The following is an 18,682-nucleotide window of genomic DNA, read 5'->3' as shown; positions in this document are numbered from 1 at the left end:
GTTGGGGGTTGAACTGGGTCTCTAGATTCAATAATTATGTCAAAGGATGTCAACTTTTAAGGACCAGTCTTTAAGGAACAGGAGATAGGGAACCCCTCATACACAGCCCAGGTGACTCCTCCGAGACTGTGCTCAAGAGGAAGTAACAACCCAATGGTGTAGACCACGGGGAAAAGACAGCTGATGGGAAAAGTAGGCGTGTGGCCATAAGATGTAGTTTATTGATGCTTCCTTTCCTGTTCATTCTACCAAGCACACCTCGTAATGGCAAAGTATTATCTGATCATTCTGCAGAAAAGTGTGAAGTGAAGTGAAGTCGCTGAATCGTGTCCAAGTATTTGTGACCCCATGGACTGTAGCCTATCAGGCTCCTCCATCCAAGGGATTCTCCAGGCAACAATACTGGAGTGGGTTGCCATTTCCTTCTCCAGGGAATCTTCCCAACCCAGGGATCGAACCCCAGTCTCTCGCATTGCAGGCAGACGCTTTACCCTCTGAGCCACCAGGGAAGCCCATTCTGCAGAAAGATTCCCTTTAATTCATTCAAGTTTCAAGTAATTAATCTGAACAAACAGAAGCTGCTGTCTGAGAAGTATACAAATTAAATGGGTACACGTATAAGGACAAACACAGTCATTTTGTGAGGGACAGTTATGAGACTTAGATCAGGAGAGACAAATGTGAATAAATCTACATCAAACATTTTTTAGGCAGTTAGACTGGATTTTTAAGAAAGACTTCCTCATTGTAAAATCTAGATACTCAGTTTTTCACGCTGGTTATTAGTCCCAGTTATACGTGGTGAAGGAAATTAAGGTTATAAAGATGTATACACAAAAGTGACTACCTTAAATGGATGCTTAGTAGTTATCAAATTTTATATATTACTTCTATTTGCCATGGTATTTCCATCACTATTAATGCATTCCTTTATTAATGCATTCAACAAGCCTGCTTTGTGAACAACATGAATTTTACCTGCCTCCTATGAGCCATCCTAAATGGAAAACTGCAAACTGGATTTTAATGTTTGTTCTCTTTTCACTTTTCTTCCTCTTCAGTGTCAATAGAGTCAACCCTGAGGGGAGTTTCCTCTCAAAATATAGAATTGTGTTGGATCTTCTTCCCTCCCTCCAGTATCCAAACAAAACAAAACAAGCACCAAGAAGCCAAACAAAAACCTATTCCTCCTCTCACCCAGGTAACAACAGCTCAAGAAGGTTGAGTTAGAAGCGCTAAACTAACAATAGAGTTGCCATAAGATCAAATAGGAAAAGGAGTACGTTAAGGCTGTATATTGTCACCCTGCTTATTTAACTTCTATGCAGAGTACATCATGAGAAACGCTGGACTGGAAGAAGCACAAGCTGGAATCAAGATTGCCAGGAGAAATATCAATAACCTCAGATATGCAGATGACACCACCCTTATGGCAGAAAGTGAAGAGGAACTCAAAAGCCTCTTGATGAAAGTGAAAGTGGAGAGTGAAAAAGTTGGCCTAAAGCTCAACATTCAGAAAACAAAGGTCATGGCATCCAGTCCCATCACTTCATGGGAAATAGATGGGGAAACAGTGGAAACAGTGTCAGACTTTATTTTTCTGGGCTCCAAAATCACTAAAGATGGTGACTACAGCCATGAAATTCAAAGATGCTTACTCCTTGGAAGGAAAGTTATGACCAACCTAGATAGCATATTCAAAAGCAGAGACATTACTTTGCCAACTAAGGTCCGTCTAGTCAAGGCTATGGTTTTTCCTGTGGTCATGTATGGATGTGAGAGTGGGACTGTGAAGAAGGCTGAGTGCCGAAGAATTGATGCTTTTGAAGTGTGGTGTTGGAGAAGACTCCTGAGAGTCCCTTGGACTGCAAGGAGATCCAACCAGTCCATTCTGAAGGAGATCAGCCCTGGGATTTCTTTGGAAGAAATGATGCTAAAGCTGAAACTCCAGTACTTTGGCCACCTCATGCGAAGAGTTGACTCATTGGAAAAGACTCTGATGCTGGGAGGGATTGGGGGCAGGAGGAGAAGGGGACGACAGAGGATGAGATGGCTGGATGGCATCACTGAGTCGATGGACGTGAGTCTGAGTGAACTCCGGGGAGTTGGTGATGGACAGGGAGGCCTGGCGTGCTGTGATTCATGGGGTCAAAAAGAGTCGGACACGACTGAGGGACTGAACTGAACTGATGATCAAGCAATCCCACTCCTGGACATATACCCAGATAAAACTGTAATTCGAAAAGATACATGCAACCCTGTGATCATAGCAGCACTATTCACAACCGCCCGGACGTGGAAGCAACCCAAATCTAAACAACCTAAATCTACAGATGAATGGATAAAGATGCGGCACATATATACAATAGAATGCTGCTGCTGCTGCTAAGTCACTTCAGTCATGTCCGACTCTGTGTGACCCCAGAGATGGCAGCCCACCAGGCTCCCCCACCCCTGGGATTCTCCAGACAAGAACACTGGAGTGGGCTGCCATTTCCTTCAGTGACAAAAAGGACTGAAATATTGCCCCTGCAGCAACATGGATGGACCAAGAGATTATCATACTAAGTCAGTCAGGCAGAGAAAGACAAATAACATCACATCACTTATATGTGGGATCTAAAATGTGGCATAAATAAATATATTTATGAAACAAAAACAGATTTACAGATACAGAGAGCAGACTTGTGGTTGCCAAGGGGAGACTGGTTGAGGAGGGAGAGACTGGGAGTTTGGGATTAGCAGATGCAATCTATTATATATAGGATGGATAAGCATATATATACATAAAGTCCTACTGTATAGCACAGGGAACTATGGAAAAGAATGGAAAAGAATATGAAAAGAATGTGTGTGTGAATATATATATATATATATATATGAGTCACTTTGCTATACAGCAGAAATGAAATACAACAATGTAAATCAATTATACTTCTATAAAATTAAAAAAAAAATTTTTTTTTAAAAGCTCTGGTTAGTGTGGTGGCCCAGGCCACACAGTTAGTAAAGGGAAGAATCAGCACTCATAGAACTGAAATATTGATTGAGACTAAATTCAGTATTCTTTTCATAAGTACAGGTTTTTCCTGGATGATGGGTCCATGGTGCCAAGACTGCACCTAAGAATTGCTTGTAAACTAAATATACAGTATCTGTCCCACAAATACACTGTGTTCTAGTTTTCAAACATAAGTGTGATATTGCTGAAGTTAAAACTTATTGTCCTTGTGTATTTTCTCTGTATATAGATAATGAAAAGGTAGAGAGTTATGAAATATTTATGTTAATAAAAATACGGCATATTCAAAATGCCTGAAAGTTTAAGCTCCCCAAAAGTTTACTTTAAGACTAATCCCTGCAGAGATCGAGATATTTTACTCTTTTCTTTTCCCCCTAAACTTGCTGCCTGTTTCCCAAACCCTTTCTTCCAGTGGGATAAAGCTGTTTCTTGCCACCTTTGGAGACAAATGGCCAACTGACTTAACACTTTAACAAAGGAATTCACACAACAGACAGTTAAGCAATCAGCGAAAATACAGATATACAGGTGTTTTTTTTTTCTGAGTATTTAAGCATATTTGAAATCTCCAGTTTTGATAAGGAGGAGACAGTGGGAAAAGAAAATGAGACCCAGGGGGAGATCCAGTTTTCTTCAGCTTGATTTTATGAGCGGTCTGGTGTGGGCTGGCCCCATTGTCTTCGTGCACTTTGAGATACTCTTGTCCTATAAGATCAGCCCACAAGTACCTGGTGAGCTTGCCCAGAAGTGGTAAGTAGTGATGAGTTGCTTTCCCAGCCTTCTCTCCACCCAGAAAGAAAGGGAGAGGCGAATGAGGTGGGGACCTAGATTCATCTCAGCACTTCTAGTCCCTGTCTTCCTGGACCAAAAATAAATATAGGTATCACCCACTTTTCAAAAGTTCACTTTATGCCACTTAGCTTTTACAGAAGACCTACACTAGTATCTGGTTTTGCTAACCAGGAGACATCTGAAGAGGATTTTAGAGTTTATAGAAAAAGGTGAAAATCTAAAATATCATCAGAGTTCGTTTTGCGGAGAGTCATTATAGAGACAGCAGGCACCCCCATCTGTGAGAGTGGCGCCACCAAGCTCCTCCCCCAGGAACTACACTCAGCATCTCAGCATCAAGTCGCCACAGCTTTGAACTCTGTGAGCATCTGTGTTTTATCTCTATTTATTCTGCACACTCTTGGCAAGAGGTGTCCTAAGGTGTTTGCTTACTCACTGCAGGCCATTTCGGCTTAGGAAAGATTTCATAGGAATGCTGTACTTTCAGATGGGGCTGGGGGTGGTGCTGTACTTCAAAAGCACAGTGGGAAAAACCCTTCCCAAAGGGAAAGTTTGGTTATTACCTCCCAGGATTATGTATTTCCCCAAATGATTCCCTCTCAAAGATTCTGCCTTCAGGTTTCTCACTGAAGACCTGAAGACCGATTTCCCTGCAGCGACTTGAATGGAACCCCGAGAGGCAGGACGGCTGTGTGCATTTTTAAAGGACTCCCTTCCATTGGAAACATCTGTGAGCCTAGGTGGATACACCTCTCCCAACCAGTTCTGCTGCATTCAACAGTGGGTAAGTGACGCTAGGGCCCCAGCCTTAGGTGTGTAAGCCAAGTGTGAAGCTGTGCCAAGTGACTCACCTTACAAATTGAGCTGGCTGAGGCCATTAGCTGTTTCACATGACATGGTGGCTTTTAACCTCCAGCCTAAGAGTTCTTAATGAGCAATAGTCTGTCGAATTTCAGGATTTCAAGCCACAGCTCTTGTTTCTAAGGAGGACACACACTGTGTGTGCAATTAGAGAAAACCAGGCTGAGCTTTCGTCACCAGAAATGTAATGCCTTGAAGCCAAATGATGCAGTATTTTTAGTTTTAATTACTAGCTTGTTCTCCACTCCATCCCCTGCCCAACGACCTCCCTTGCCTTCCATCCAGAATCTTAATTCCATCTCTTCCTCTCAGAAATCCAATTGACTACATAGATCTTCATTATTTCCCAAAGCTCTCACTCTTCAGTAAAATACAGGAAGGGGGGGCATCAAAACCAATGAATCTATTTTACGTATCTTCTCCTCCAGGAAAAAAAATCTTAGCAATTTTCTATGGGCTGGAGAGAAAGGTAGAAGTTATAAAAAACACCCTACCTCCCCCCCTAAGAGGCCGTTTTCTACTTCAAAAAACAGCTGTGGTAAAAATATCTCTTAAGAGCAGCCAGCTGTTTATTTATAAATCTATGCACAGGGAAGCTTTATGTCTCTGATGTGTTTTCAAGAAATGCATACTGTTCGGGTGAGAAGGGCTGTGGTTGCTGGCAGTGAACGAAAGACTGCCGGCTCCTTGGAAGGGAGGCTGCGGGTGGTGATGGAGACTGGGGTGGGGGGTGCTCAGTGGAGAACTGGCTGGAGGGTGCTCAGGGCTTCAGCCTTTTTTCAGGTGTTCAGGTGGGGCGGGGAGGGGAACAAGGAACAGCTGCTGTTCTGCCTCTGCCCCAGCAGATGGTGGTGTCAGCCCGGTCCTCGCTGCCTGCCAGCCCGCCCGCTCCGCCCGCGCGGCGTGTCCCCCCGCCCCCAGCCTGCAGATGGCTTAATCATGACTCGCCTTTCTCCCCCACCGGTCCCCCCGCCCGGCGCGTCTGGGCTAACGCTGCGAGCGTGGAGCCAGGCAGTCAAGTGTTACTGCGTACAGCAGGTAGCCTGGCAACTGAGAGCATAATACCGAGCAGATGGTGTTCGCACGGCGTGATGGACATCACACACGACAGCCCGAGACAATCCAGGAATTCCCTGGTGACTCGAGGCCCTCTTTACACAAAACGAGTTCTCTCTCCATTGCCGTGTATCTCTGGGGTTATCTCCCCCCTCTATCCGACTGACACTGAACTGGTTTCTTATTACCGACTTTGCTTCCAGCCCGAGGGGAGGGAGATTTCAAGTGGGGGGTGGGGGAGGCTATGCAAGGAAACGGAAGGACCGGGAGCTGGGGGAGGTGATGGGGGCGGTGGCGACCCGAGAGGGTAAGGACAGTGGCGTACCCCAGACCCAGGGGCGGACCATCTGAGAGGGACAGGGTTCCCCCGTAACCCAGTCTGCAAGAAGCCGGCGTGGGGAGGGAAGCGCTGGGGGCGGGCGAGCCTGGGCTTAGTGGCTTCGCCATCGAAAGGCTTACGAAGAACCTAAATGAAATTTAGGATTTTACTTAAGAAGCCCCCTGGGGCGTAATTTAGCCTCTCGACTCGAGCCTCTGTGCTTACAAGCCCTTAGGGGACTGAGAAGTCAGGAGTGGAACCCGTGCGCCCCTGAAGGGCCGAAGATGCCTCTCTGCGCAGGCGTTCTTAACAAAGAAACCGACCGGGAGGTCCGGGCGCGGGCAGGGGTAGTGCGGAGGGCAGAGGGGACCGGGAGAGCCGCCCAGGGGCCCCCAGGTCCTCCGCCTGAGAGCCGCTACGCAGCGGTGAGATCGCTACGCGCTCCGGGGCGCATTTCGCCACCCTCTCCTAGCCGAGCGTCATTGGGAAGGAAGTGGGTGCCGGAGGAAATGGGGGGAGACAGGAGGATTGTTCACGGTAGGGAAAAGTAAAATTAATATAGAAACAAAAAGCATGTCTCAGAAAACAAATCTGTGCTTTTCACACACACACTTAAGCGGGTCAAGTAATTAAAAAAAAATACAGCCCAAATGGAATTTTGTCTAGATTTTATATGTCACGCCGCTTCTATGTCCAACCTATCACCACTCTCGGGGTGCTTTCTCCTGCAAAGGTACTGGTCAAGTTTTAAGTTTCAGAAAGAGGGAGTCTTTTCAAAGGTCGAAGCTGACGTTTCACGCAGAACACCACACTTGCTGGGAAGGAGTTCAGCAGTTTCGTGTCAGAATCCGACACCCACTGCGGAGCTGGGTGGACTCCCTGGGGCTCAGGGTGGTGAGTTGGCATTCTCAGGCTCAGGAGGCCACCTGACTGCTTGGTCTCTACCCCCACCTCCTCAAATGGAAATCATATCCAGTAGGACTCCTCCCTTGACAAAGGAAACTCTGGGGATGAATGAGCTATAGAGAGAAAATGGCTAAGAAGGTGCTAAAACCTCCTCCACTTTCAGTGTGGGGTGGGCTTTTGGGGAACCATGATGGGCTAAACCAGGGGTTCTCAAAGTGTGGTTCTAGGACCAGCATTATTAGCATAACCTGGGAGCTTGTTAGAAATGCAAATTTTCAGACTCTACTCCAGGTCTCCAGAACAAGAGTCTCTGGGTGCAATTTAACATGCCCCAGGATAACCACAGGGCTTCCCTGGTGGCCCAGATGTTAAAGAATCCACCTGCAATGCAGGAGACCTGAGTTTGATCCCTGGGTCAGGAAGATCCCCTAGAGAAGGGGATGACTACCCACTCCTACATTCTTGCCTAGAGAATCCCATGGACAGAGGAGCCTGGCCAGCTACAGTCCACGGGGTCACAAAGAGTCAGACACAACTGAGCGACTGACTACACACACCAATCACCACAGTGCCCCATATTTTGAGACTCACTGGGCAAATAATCCTGGTGTAGGAGCACTGACTGCAACCTGGGGTATCAGCACTGTCTATGCCCTGATTAGATGACAAACCCTGCACTTTCCAAAGCAAGTCAGAGTGCCCAGCTACTTAGCTTTCTATTGCAAATTCTTCCGCAGTTGGAACAGATCTAATTTTCAGAGGGCTGTGCAGGCAGTATAGGCTTAAGAATTCTGGAAAAAGCCTATGCTGTGATTCTTCCACAAAGGTCAGTGTTCCTGCAGCTCTGCTGTGAAGGCTAGGAGCAGCCAAGATCCAGGAATGGGTGAGGCCAGTTCAACTCCTTTGCTCAGGGAGAAAGCATCAAACGCCACTTGGCTTCCTGTCTCCTGGTCTGATATACAGTAGGAAAGCTAAGATTTGAGGAAAGTTCCCTCTTCAGACATGAAAAAGGCCCAAAGCAACAACAGAAGACAACTAGCATGTATGGGGTACCTTACTGTAGGAGTGTTTTCATCTGTGTAATCAAACTCATTTTGTTGATTAAAACAAAAAATCTGAGTCTCTGAGAGGTTAAGTAACTTGCCTGATGTCCCACAGTCTTTGGGATTCTGACTTTTCCACTGACCAGAATGTGCATCTGGTCTAAATTGAGCAGACCACCCAAGAGGGCTCTGGAGTAAAGAGAAATGGGAAGGAGGTGGGGTGGGGGAAAGGGATGGGAATAGAAGAAAAAGGTAGACACTCTATTGGGATCAAAGGATGAAGCTGAAAGAGCACAAAAATATACATCATGTTTTATATGTTGCCTGATACCCAAAATTAGGATGCCTTTGTGGTATCAACTTTGACATTTAAAGAAAGGGCATAAGATTAGCCCATTCAACCAGAAATGGAAGGAAGAAACAAAATAAAATAAAACCTTAGAATTCTCTTTGAAGTTGATCAAGTGTCAGGGCAGAAACTTGGTTTCAGGATGGTGGCTTCTTTTAAAGACTTTCTTTGTCCTTGTCCAGAATAATTTTTCACTGTGGGTTTGGAGAGTTGCTTGTAATAAATTCATAGCGGTGCCCCAATAGACCCACCCCATATAAACATCTCTGTTTCAGCAGATTACTGAGGAAGTTTGGATAAAAAAGTTTGTTTTGTGATGCGGCTGTGTCACCAAGATGACTGAGTTTTGAGGTAGTTTACCAATTTAGCAAGCTTATCACGCGCAGGACAGTAACTTGGGGGTGCAATGCTAAGTCTGTTTAAGTGGGTGCAGGAAAGTTCTTTGTTCCGCTTTTAAGAAGGAGCAGTGGAGGAACCCAATAGGCTTGGGTAGAAACTCGAGGGTCCAGTGACGGGCATGTCCTGACCACACAACACATAGCTTGTTATCACTATTATTGCTATGACTTCTTGATCATGCAGCTTTAGAAAGTCAGGGTGAAGGAAGTGCTGTGTCTCTGGCTCTAGCTTAATTCCTAGGATAATGAGGTCTAAGACTTTAAACTTGATTTTCTTTCTAGGTTCTCAGTGAGCAGGATGGCATTCCTACTCAGACTTTTGACTCTTTAACAAATATATGTTTTGCAGATTTTCATCCTCCCCACAATCATTGGGAAAATTTAAAAATAATGTCTGCAAGGGGACTTCCCTGGTGGTCCAGTGGCTCAAACTCCATTGTCTCGATGCAGGGGGCCTGGGTTCCATCCCTGGACAGGGAACTAGATCCCACGTGCCACGACTAACAGTTCACGTGCTGCAGCTAAGATCCTGCCTGCTGCAACAAAGAGCTGGTGCAGCCAGAAAAATAAGTATTAAAAAATGTATTGTCTAAAAGTATTTTTAAAAGGCAACTTTCATTTTTAACACTCACAGGCAACCATGTTTTGATGTGTTTCTATGTTTCTTCCCAGCTTCCAGCCCAGTACAATAATATATTTTCCATGCTCACGATCATGGTATATATACATGATTGTACCACTATTTTTTACTAAGTAACTGGTGGAGAGGTAGGAAGTTCCAACTTTCCACATGCTTTGTTGTTGTTGCTAAGTTGTGTCTGACTCTTTGTGACTTCCATGAACGATAGCCTGCCGGGCTCTTCTGTCCACAGGATTTCCCCAGGCAAGAATATTTGAGTGGGTTGCCATTTCCTTCTGCAGGGGATCTTCTCTACCCAGAGATGGAACTCACATATCCTGGGTCTCCTGCACCGGTAGGCAGATTCTGTACTTCGGAACCACTGCTGCTGCTGCTGCTGCTAAGTCGCTTCAGTCGTGTCCGACTCTGTGCGACCCCATAGACGGCAGCCCACCAGGCTCCTCCATCCATGGGATTCTCCAGGCAAGAGTACTGGAGTGAGGTGCCATTGCCTTCTCCGGCTGAACCACTAGGGAAGCCCTTTTAAATGCTTATAAGCGGGAATTTTCTGGTAGGATATTACCTTATGGCAACACTCCTTCAAGGTCTACAGATTTCATTATGGGTCTCCCAGCATTGGGGCTTCCCCGGTGGCTTAGCAGTAAAGAATCTGCTTGCAATGCAGGAGACCAGGATTCAATCTCTGGGTCAGGAAGATCCCCTGAAGGAGGGCATGGCAACCCACTCCAGTATACTTACCTGGAGAATCCCATGGATTAAGGTGCCTGGTGGGCTAAAGTCCATAGGATCACAAAGAGTTGGACATGACTGAAGTGTCTGAGCACGCACGCACACACGTTTCCAGCATCAGCACAGAGCTAGGTCCACAGCTGCAACAGAGTATTTGCTAAACTGATTGTGGTGAGTTGTATGTGATCAAGGTCACATATGACTAGAGAGGAGGGAAAAAGATAACCCTGTCACACACTGCTTCTCCAGGCTACCGGACCTTCCGCTGAAGATGAAAGAAAGGGTTAGAGTTGGCGATCCAGAGCAAAATGGGAGAGTGCCATCAGCCATAAGAAGGTCAGACTTTCAAGGACTTACTTGGAGGTAAAAACAACAAAAATACCGTTTGTCCTTATCGGTACTTTGAACATAGTTACCATAGATTCCTCCAGTGGAAACACAACTTTGAGAGTTATGCTTTTCCTCTGCCTTTGATGTAAATTATAGAGTCCTTTTGATCCCTGTGTTGTAATTAATTCCACCACCAAAGCAACTCTAAATTGGTTAAATGTTCATTAGTGTGCAACAATAGGAGCTTGATTAAATAAATTATGGTACATCCATACCATGAATACTAGGCAGCCAATAAAAATCATGCGTTCTCAGGCTATCTAATCACATAATACAAACTCTTACAATATATACTGAAAAGGGGAAGAAAAAGCAGTTACTAAGACTAGCCACAGAACGATCATGTTATATGGGGATTATAAGTGATTTTTGTTTTTAAACTCTTTCAAATTTTCTATTATGAACATATTGCTTCAAATAAATATTATAAAGCCTCATGCTGTAAAGAAATAAAGTATTTAAATTGACCTAAAAGAGCAAAGAAAAAAAGGGTCTCTTTGCTTGTTTTCAAGCAGTCCACAATTCTGGTGGGGAGGGAGGAGCCCTTAGTTTCTGAGCCACTCATGACATCTTTGAAGAGGAGGTGGCATAAGCCACAATTCTGGGCCTTTCACCAGGGAACACCCGACTGCCTGGGAGGGGACTGAAGACTTCCTGGACGAAGTGATGTCTCGGCAGGCCTCAGCTAGCCAACAGGGGAATGGGTTACAGAGTGGAGGGACAGGGTGATCAAAGACTTGAGTATATCAGATTCATAAATTCCATTTCAAAGGACTCATTTCCTGGAAATATTCATAGCTTTGTGCAAAGATTTATCTTAAATAGCACACATGGTTTTGAGTAGCAAAAAAGAAAAAGGAACAACATAAATGGCCAATATTTAGAGGATTCATTAAACTATACTATACCTTCCTTGCCTCCCCAAAAATAACTAAACCTCATTAAGACTATTTAGGCTATGTTATACTGGAGAAGGCAATGGCAACCCACTCCAGTGTTCTTGCCTGGAGAATCCCAGGGACGGCAGAGTCTGGTGGGCTGCCGTTTATGGGTCGCACAGAGTCGGACATGACTGAAGTGACTTAGCAGCAGGCTATGTTATACAGGGTGAAGGGGCTTCTTCGGTGGCTCAGTGGTAAAAAATCTGTCTGCAATGCAGGAGAGGCAGGAGACACAGGTTCAATCCCTGGGTCGGGAGGATCCCCTGGAGGAGGGCACAGCAACCCACTCCAGTATTCTTGCCTGGAGAATCCCATGGACAGAGGAGCCTGGAGGACTATAGTCCACACTGTTACAAAGAGCTGGATACGACTGAAGCGGCTGAGCATGCATGCACGCATGCACATACAGAGTGAAGTAAGTCAGAAAAAAGCAAATATTGTATATTAACACATACATATGGAATCTAGAAAAATATACTGATGAACCTGTTTACAGGGCAGGAATAGAGACAGATTTATGGACACAACAGAGGAAAGAGAGGGTGGGACGAGTTGAGAGAGTAGCATTGAAATATATACATTACCATGTGTAAAACAGATAGCTAATGGGAAGTTGCTGAATAGTGCAGGGAGCTCAGCCTGGTGCTCTGTGATGACCCAGAGCGGTGGGACCGGATGGGAGGTGGGAGGGAGGCTTACGAGGGAGGGGACACGTATAGCTGATTCATGTTGATGTATGGCAGAAACCAGTGCAACACTGTAAAGGAGTTATCCTCCAATTAAAAAAAAAAAAAAGATTATTTAGGCTAAACAGACCAGGAGTATAGTGAGTTTGAGAGGGGCTCTAGTGTCTATTTCCACCAGAGCCCACCTCACACTCTGGGGTGTGCAACAGACACTGTTAACGGGCAGGTCTCCTGTCTAGGCCTGGACGCGGCATGAACATGGGCAGACTGGCTTTGGCTACAGGTTCAGCACGTAAGCCAGGTTTTCGTTGCTTCAACAAAGAGCCTTCAAGTCCCAGAGAAGGCTCCAAGGGGACTGACATCTTGCAAGAATTCTCTGATGCACCTGGATAAACTTTCCTTTGGGGCACCACCCTGCTTTCGGGATTTTTTTTTTTCCCATTCTAGGCTCAAGACCACAGAGCATGGCCAGAACCAGCCTAGCCTTTAGAATTTAAGAACTCAGAGAGATGAGTGAACGTCACTGTCGACCTCTACAGGCTATCTCCTCCTCGGGGCTGTCAGAAAACCCAGCCCAGGGGCTTGAGACCTGCTCCACAGCAGGGGACACCGCCTGTATCCAAGGGGCTGCATGGACTGCAAGTGGTTTGTCAGTGGCTCCAGGAAGAAGGTTTTTTACCCATTTGTCTGCTGCCTTTGTTTCCTTGATTTAAAAATCGAGAGGGGAGGAAAAAGAAGTCTCCATTGTCTTCAGATGAGCTCCTGGGAAAATTTTCCTCCCAAGCTACTGTTCCCCCATCCTGTACCTTTCTCTTTCATTGCCCCCACCCTCTTCTGATGAAGTCATCAGAGCTCAGATTGCATAACTGCTGCAGAGACCTATCTTGTGTTATACTGGGAGTCAGGCCAGTGTTTCCATTTATAGACAGCAGTACCACCATGCTGCCAAATGGCGCTCTCTGCGGCAGCCACTACAAGACAGGAAGAAGGGAAGGAAGGCTTGGAGCTGGAGGGCTCACCATGCAGAGGAGGCTTGGTCACGTCTCTGTCTTCCCTGTCCTCCCCGCAGTCATGGGAGGGGGCACTTGGGGCTGCTAGATGAGGATGCCTGGGAAGAGCCACTTCTATGAAGCTGTCCCCTGGTCTCTCCCCTCCCCAGGACGGGAGGAAAGGTCTGTGTCAGCCCGCTCTGCTGGGTTTCTCACGGTCCAACCTGTCTCTGGGCAAACCAGGTGTGATCACAGCGAGGCTCTGGGGAGGATGGCCCTTGCCACACTCCTGAGAGCAGAGCCAGGCCAGCTGCCACGGTGGGGTTATGGGAGGCCATGGGAAAGGAGAAGAAAGAGGAGGCACATTAGAAATCTGGGGTTGTTACTTTACACACTTAGAGATTCAGGCTGAGAACCAGGTTCTTAGAAGAAGCAAGTCTAGGAGGGGGCTCATGCAGGGTCAGGGAGGGCAATGGGCAGGTGGGCATGGGGGCCATTGGGCCCTGGGTCTTACATCCACCGTGATCCTTGAGTTTAGAGCCTTAGATATAGTTTTTCTTTTTTTTTTTTCTGGCTACTCTGTGAGGCATGTGGAATGTTGGTTCCCTTACCAGGGATTGAACCTGTGCCCCTGTAGTGGAAGTGTGGAGTCTAAACCACTGAACCACCAGGGAAGTGCCCAAGAGCCTGAGATACAGTCTTCATACAAGGTTTTACAGGGGGGCGCTGAGAAACCCTGATATGATTGAAAGATGCCTCTATTTTATGGCTGAAGTTGTATCCTGTAACTAGATCACACTGCACTAAGTCCATTATGAATTAATAGTCTTCATCAGTCCTGTGTTTATCTTGTGAATGGTATAATTACACTGTCCAGAATTTTAAAACAAACAAACATTAGTTTCTTTTTTAAAAGAAAAAACCTTATTGGTGTTTCTTCAGTTTGTAAATGTAACTGATGACTCCAAAAATTAAAAGTGGTCCAGGTCTTCTGTTCACTTTGAGAAGAGTTGGGGACAGACTGGGATAAAAATAGTCTTGGAAGAAATATGGGCCTCAAAGGGAGTTTCGTCCATCACAGTGAATGCAGCCCCTGACTCGACACACACACACAGACACACACACACAGTAACCTGGATAAAGGAATCTGGAAGCAATTAGAATTCATCCTTTCCACAGTTCTTAAACTTTTACCCATTTCACCAAAACTTCTCTAGGCAGCATGATTCAACAGTTCTCAGCAAAGCAAGTGCTGATAAATTTCTGCCATTATTATCATCAATATGAGTAACAGTGAGGCGCCTATATGTTCAGCTCATATTTTGTTCTTTCTTAATGGTCAGATCAGTTCCCCAGCCTTACAGAGGGAAGAAATCCCTGTTCACAAATGGCTACCTTTCGCTTAGGATAAAAATTAAGTTGACAACTAAATATGGAAGCAGAAACTAGCATGAGGTTGAAGTTTATGTGAAACTTTCATTTTAGTGAGGAGTAAATCCATTTGAATTGGCAACAGCTACAGAAGCCTTCTAAGATGGGGGTCATGGGCTGCACATCCCCTGTAAAAGCCTAAGTAGTTTTGCTTCAACATCTGGTATGTATCACCAGTTTCCTACTCTTTCTCGCGTGTGTGTCTGTTAAGTCGCTTCAGTTATATCCAACTCTTTGCGATCCTATGGACTGTAGCCCACCAGGCTCATCTCATGGCATTGTTCAGGCAAGAATACTGGAGTGGGTTGCCATGCCCTCCTCCAGGGGATCTTTCTGACTCAGGATCAAACCCACGTTTCTTATGTCTCCTGCATTGGCAAGCAGGTTCTTTATCACTAGGGCCACCTGGGAAGCCCTTACTCTTTCCTACCAGAAGCTAAAGTCTGGTCTGAGCCCCTTACCTTACTATCATCCCAATTGCCCATCCCCTTCCCACTTTCCCCCAAAGTGTCTTGTGCTAATTCTTCCTCTAGCTTAGCTGACTTAATATCCCCTTCACCTACCCTTCCCAGATCCGGGTCAGTTCCTTTAAAACATACATGGGATTCTTGCACACACGTCACCTAAACTCGCATGGCTCTTTTAAGAGCTTTCACAACTGCGTCTTCTCTGCAAGTTGTCTGCTTGTAGGAGGTTAAAATCAGAGCAGGAGGATCGGGCTGATGGATGCTCAAGTAGGAGAGGGTGATCTAACCTGCTGCTCAGGGTATTTATCAGCCTGGAAACTAAGAAGCCTATTTCTGGACTTACCTTACCTTTTGATCATTTCTGTAATATACAAGTTTCTTTTACATTGGTCCAACTAATTATTTTACTTCTTCCTCTTTATCCCCTGTCTGTCTTCATAAAGAACTTCTCAGACTTCCCTGGTGGTCCAGCGGTTGAGAATCTGCCTTCCAATACAGGGAACATGCGTTCAATCCCTGGTGGGGCAACTAAACCTGAGTGTTCCATCTCCCGAGGCCTGCGTGCCCTAAAGCCAGTGGTCTGCAACAAGAGAAGCTACTGCAATGGGGAGGAGCCTGTGTACCGCCACTAGAGAGGAGCCCCTGCTCGCCGCAACTAGAGAAAGCCCACGTGCAGTAATGGAGGCCCAGCACAGCCAAAAAGAAATACATAATAAAATAAAACCCCACATCTTGGTTCAACATTAAAAAAAAAAAAAAAACCTAACAGTATTTCTCAATCAGAAATGATGAAATCCTTCCCAAGCCAACCAAATGTTTCCTGGAAGCTGAGATGAAGTATGAATGGTTGGAAACCTTTATATATAGTGGGGAGGTAGGGGTGGCAAACCTCTGAATTCAACTTTCCGTCTGTCTGATGTCCCCATTATGTGACACACAGGAAAAGCCAGTAAGACGGAGATTCCCTTATTTGTCTTAGGTTCTTAGGGCTTAATTTTTTTTTTTAACTGAAGATTACTTTTTATGTAAGGCCCAGGGAACACTACCTCTTAATTCATATTTAGAAGCTTGTAAAAAAGGCTGAGGCCAATCTTTCAATCCTTTTTGGATGCAGTTGCAGAAAATTTCCAAGCACAGAAGAAGCCCCTGAGTCCCCATTAGTCAGTCAACATAAGCCCTCAAGAGTAGAAGTCCATGCACCCAGTCATCCCTGGGTATTCGGGGGGTGCCAGGATCCCCTGCGGATACCCAAATCCATGAATGCTCAAGTCCTTACATAAAATGGTGCAGTAGCTGCATATAACCTGTATTTTAAATCCTCCCCTATACTTTAAATCATCTCTAGATGACTTACAATACCGAACACAATGTAAATGCTATGTAAACAGTTGCAAAGACAACGTAAGCACTGTGTCAAAAATTTCCAGGCACAGTAAATTCAGGTTTTGCTTTTTGGAATTTCCTGGATTTTTTTCTCCAAAGATTTCTGATCTGTGGTTGGTTGAGTCTCTGGATTCCGAACCTGTGGATTCAGAGGCCTGACTATAAGGGATGGTGAGAGATACTCACAACATGGGGGTGGGGGATGCCATCCCCTGCCTTTGGGCCCAGCCACATCACCGTGGAAGCATCAGGGGCAGTTGCCAGGTGCCCCTCCCTCTCAGCACATCCCAGAGGCTCGCTGGGGACAGAGTCCGAATATATCCTACAGTTAGACACACACACACACCCTGGGTAGGAAGCAAGAGAGCTCTGGACCGCTCTGATTCACTTTCTGCTAACGGACTCGGATAAGGAAGGGTGATGAGGTCAGTAAGACATATGGCCAAGGCTGCTAACCTAAGGGAAGTTCAAGGATCTGGTTCAAGAACGTGGAGCCTTACGCCTGTCACTAGACAATACCGCACAACCCTGAAGGGCATGTTCAGGTCAATTCCCAGTCTCAGATTTCAGTATTCCTAGAGTATCCAGGTAAAACCAACCAACCAACCAATAGAACAAAAGAGCCAACAACTGACTTCTTAATCAAATACCCCCAATACATGGTATAGGTTGTGTTTACAACTGCGCTTTGATGGTATGCACACTAAGACACTACTGCTCCATGACCAAAATGGAAACCCACTCAGAAAGCAAGCATGTGCCACAGACCCTCCACCCGCAGCCCAAGTGCTAGAACATCATGTGCGGAATGCATAGTTTGCCATTAAAGTTTTCTTTCAATTCAGATATGACATCTCACTTTTAAAATAGCTTTGAATGCTCCAGGAGTCCCCATGGGCCCCAGCTAATGGCAGGTGTTGTGGGTGGAATCTCAGAGAAAGGCAGCCATGGCCTCGCTCCTGGAGTGCTACTAAAGTCCCAGTGGATGGACAAAGCTCCCTTCACTGAAAACCTCCAGGACGATCCCAGCCTGTCGAGGGTGAAACTGTGGCGGGTGCCCTGGTTCTGCAGGATTTCCATAAAGCCCATCTGGCCACACCTGGGATGGTCAGTTACAAGGTAGAAAGGGGCAGGGACAGTGGGCAGGGGATGCATGGGTTTCTCGGGATCGTCTGACTCAGGACAAGTCACTGAACATCTCTGAGCTTCATGTTTTCCTTTATAAAATGAGGGCACCTGCCCAGGTGATCTCCCAGGACCCACCTGCCCTAAAATTCTCAGAGAAGAACTTCATGGATAAAGTGGGGACTTGACTGGGAGCTTCGATGCTGGTGTAGACTTGGATTTGAGGGGCAGAGAAGGAGAAGAAAGGAGCAGTCAGGCACGAGGAGGGAGGTGTGTGTTGGGGCATAAGGGAGAAGAGCCACGTGGGGCAGGGTGGGTCTGACCACCAATGGGTATGACAGCGGCACAGACAGCTGACTCAGTCAACAGCCAGGGAGACACAGGAGGCTCTCAGAAGGACTAAAACGATAGAAGGATTACTCTAATATGATTAAGCTGGTGTCAGGTAGAGTGGAGATCAGAATGGTGATGGATCAGAAGGAGAGAAGTGGGGAGGCAGGGTTGGGGGGAATCCATCCAGGACCTGAAGGGGAGGTGGTGGCCAAGACTCCATTACGGACAGTGGGAATGAGAGTAAAGAGCCAAAGGACTTCCCTGGAGGTCCAGTGGTTAAGGATCTGCCTTGCAATGCAGGGGATGCCGGTCTGATCCCTGAGTGGGGAACTAAGATCCCAAATGTCACGGGGCAACTAAGCCCGGGTGCCGTAGCTACTAAGCCTGCACGCAGCAGGGAGATCCTGTGAGCTGCAACGAAGACCTCACACAGCCAAATGAACACATACATACTTTTAAAAAGAGTAGAGAGTCCAATTTAACAGCAAGGTTCATGTTGCCAAGAATAAGAATGCACATGTTCTTTGCTGTGGGCAGAAGTGTGGGTTACTCCCTGGTCCACTGGTTCCCAGCCCCTCCCGTTCACTCCCAGACCTCTTTCTCCCTTTGCCCTCACATGGCTCTGGAAGTCTGGCAGAGACGTTGATCCCTGCTTAAAATTTGAGTGTAAATCATTCCAGTTTCCTTTGTCCTCCCTACTTTTTAAAAACTGAATTTATTTACATCTGAATTTAGTAGAGGGTATTTTAAACATGCCACCTGTTTAAGCGGGAGGAGGATGGTAGGTGTATAGCTTGAATATTTTTGAAGCTCTGACAATAT

The 18,682-nt window shown here is 46.1% G+C and overlaps 1 protein-coding gene and 1 long non-coding RNA gene across 7 annotated transcripts in view; one reads left to right on the top strand and one right to left on the bottom strand.

The window, feature by feature from the left end:
- Positions 1 to 18,682, bottom strand: part of MAML3 (mastermind like transcriptional coactivator 3) — a 535,095-nt gene that overhangs the window by 14,945 nt on the left and 501,468 nt on the right. The window lies entirely within an intron of this gene.
- LOC147355079 (uncharacterized) lies at positions 8 to 15,593 on the top strand. Its single transcript, XR_015144199.1, has 3 exons — positions 8 to 4,598; positions 10,365 to 10,478; positions 15,463 to 15,593. It is a non-coding gene; the product is annotated as an uncharacterized LOC147355079 (long non-coding RNA).

The sequence above is a fragment of the Bos grunniens genome, chromosome 17 (assembly GCF_055505025.1).
Source record: "Bos grunniens cultivar Pamir isolate PY7600 chromosome 17, Bosgru_T2T1.0, whole genome shotgun sequence".
Classification (NCBI taxonomy): domain Eukaryota; kingdom Metazoa; phylum Chordata; class Mammalia; order Artiodactyla; family Bovidae; genus Bos; species Bos grunniens.
The sequence above is the reverse complement of the archived record's forward strand: the minus strand, read 5'-3'. Positions and strand labels throughout refer to the sequence as shown.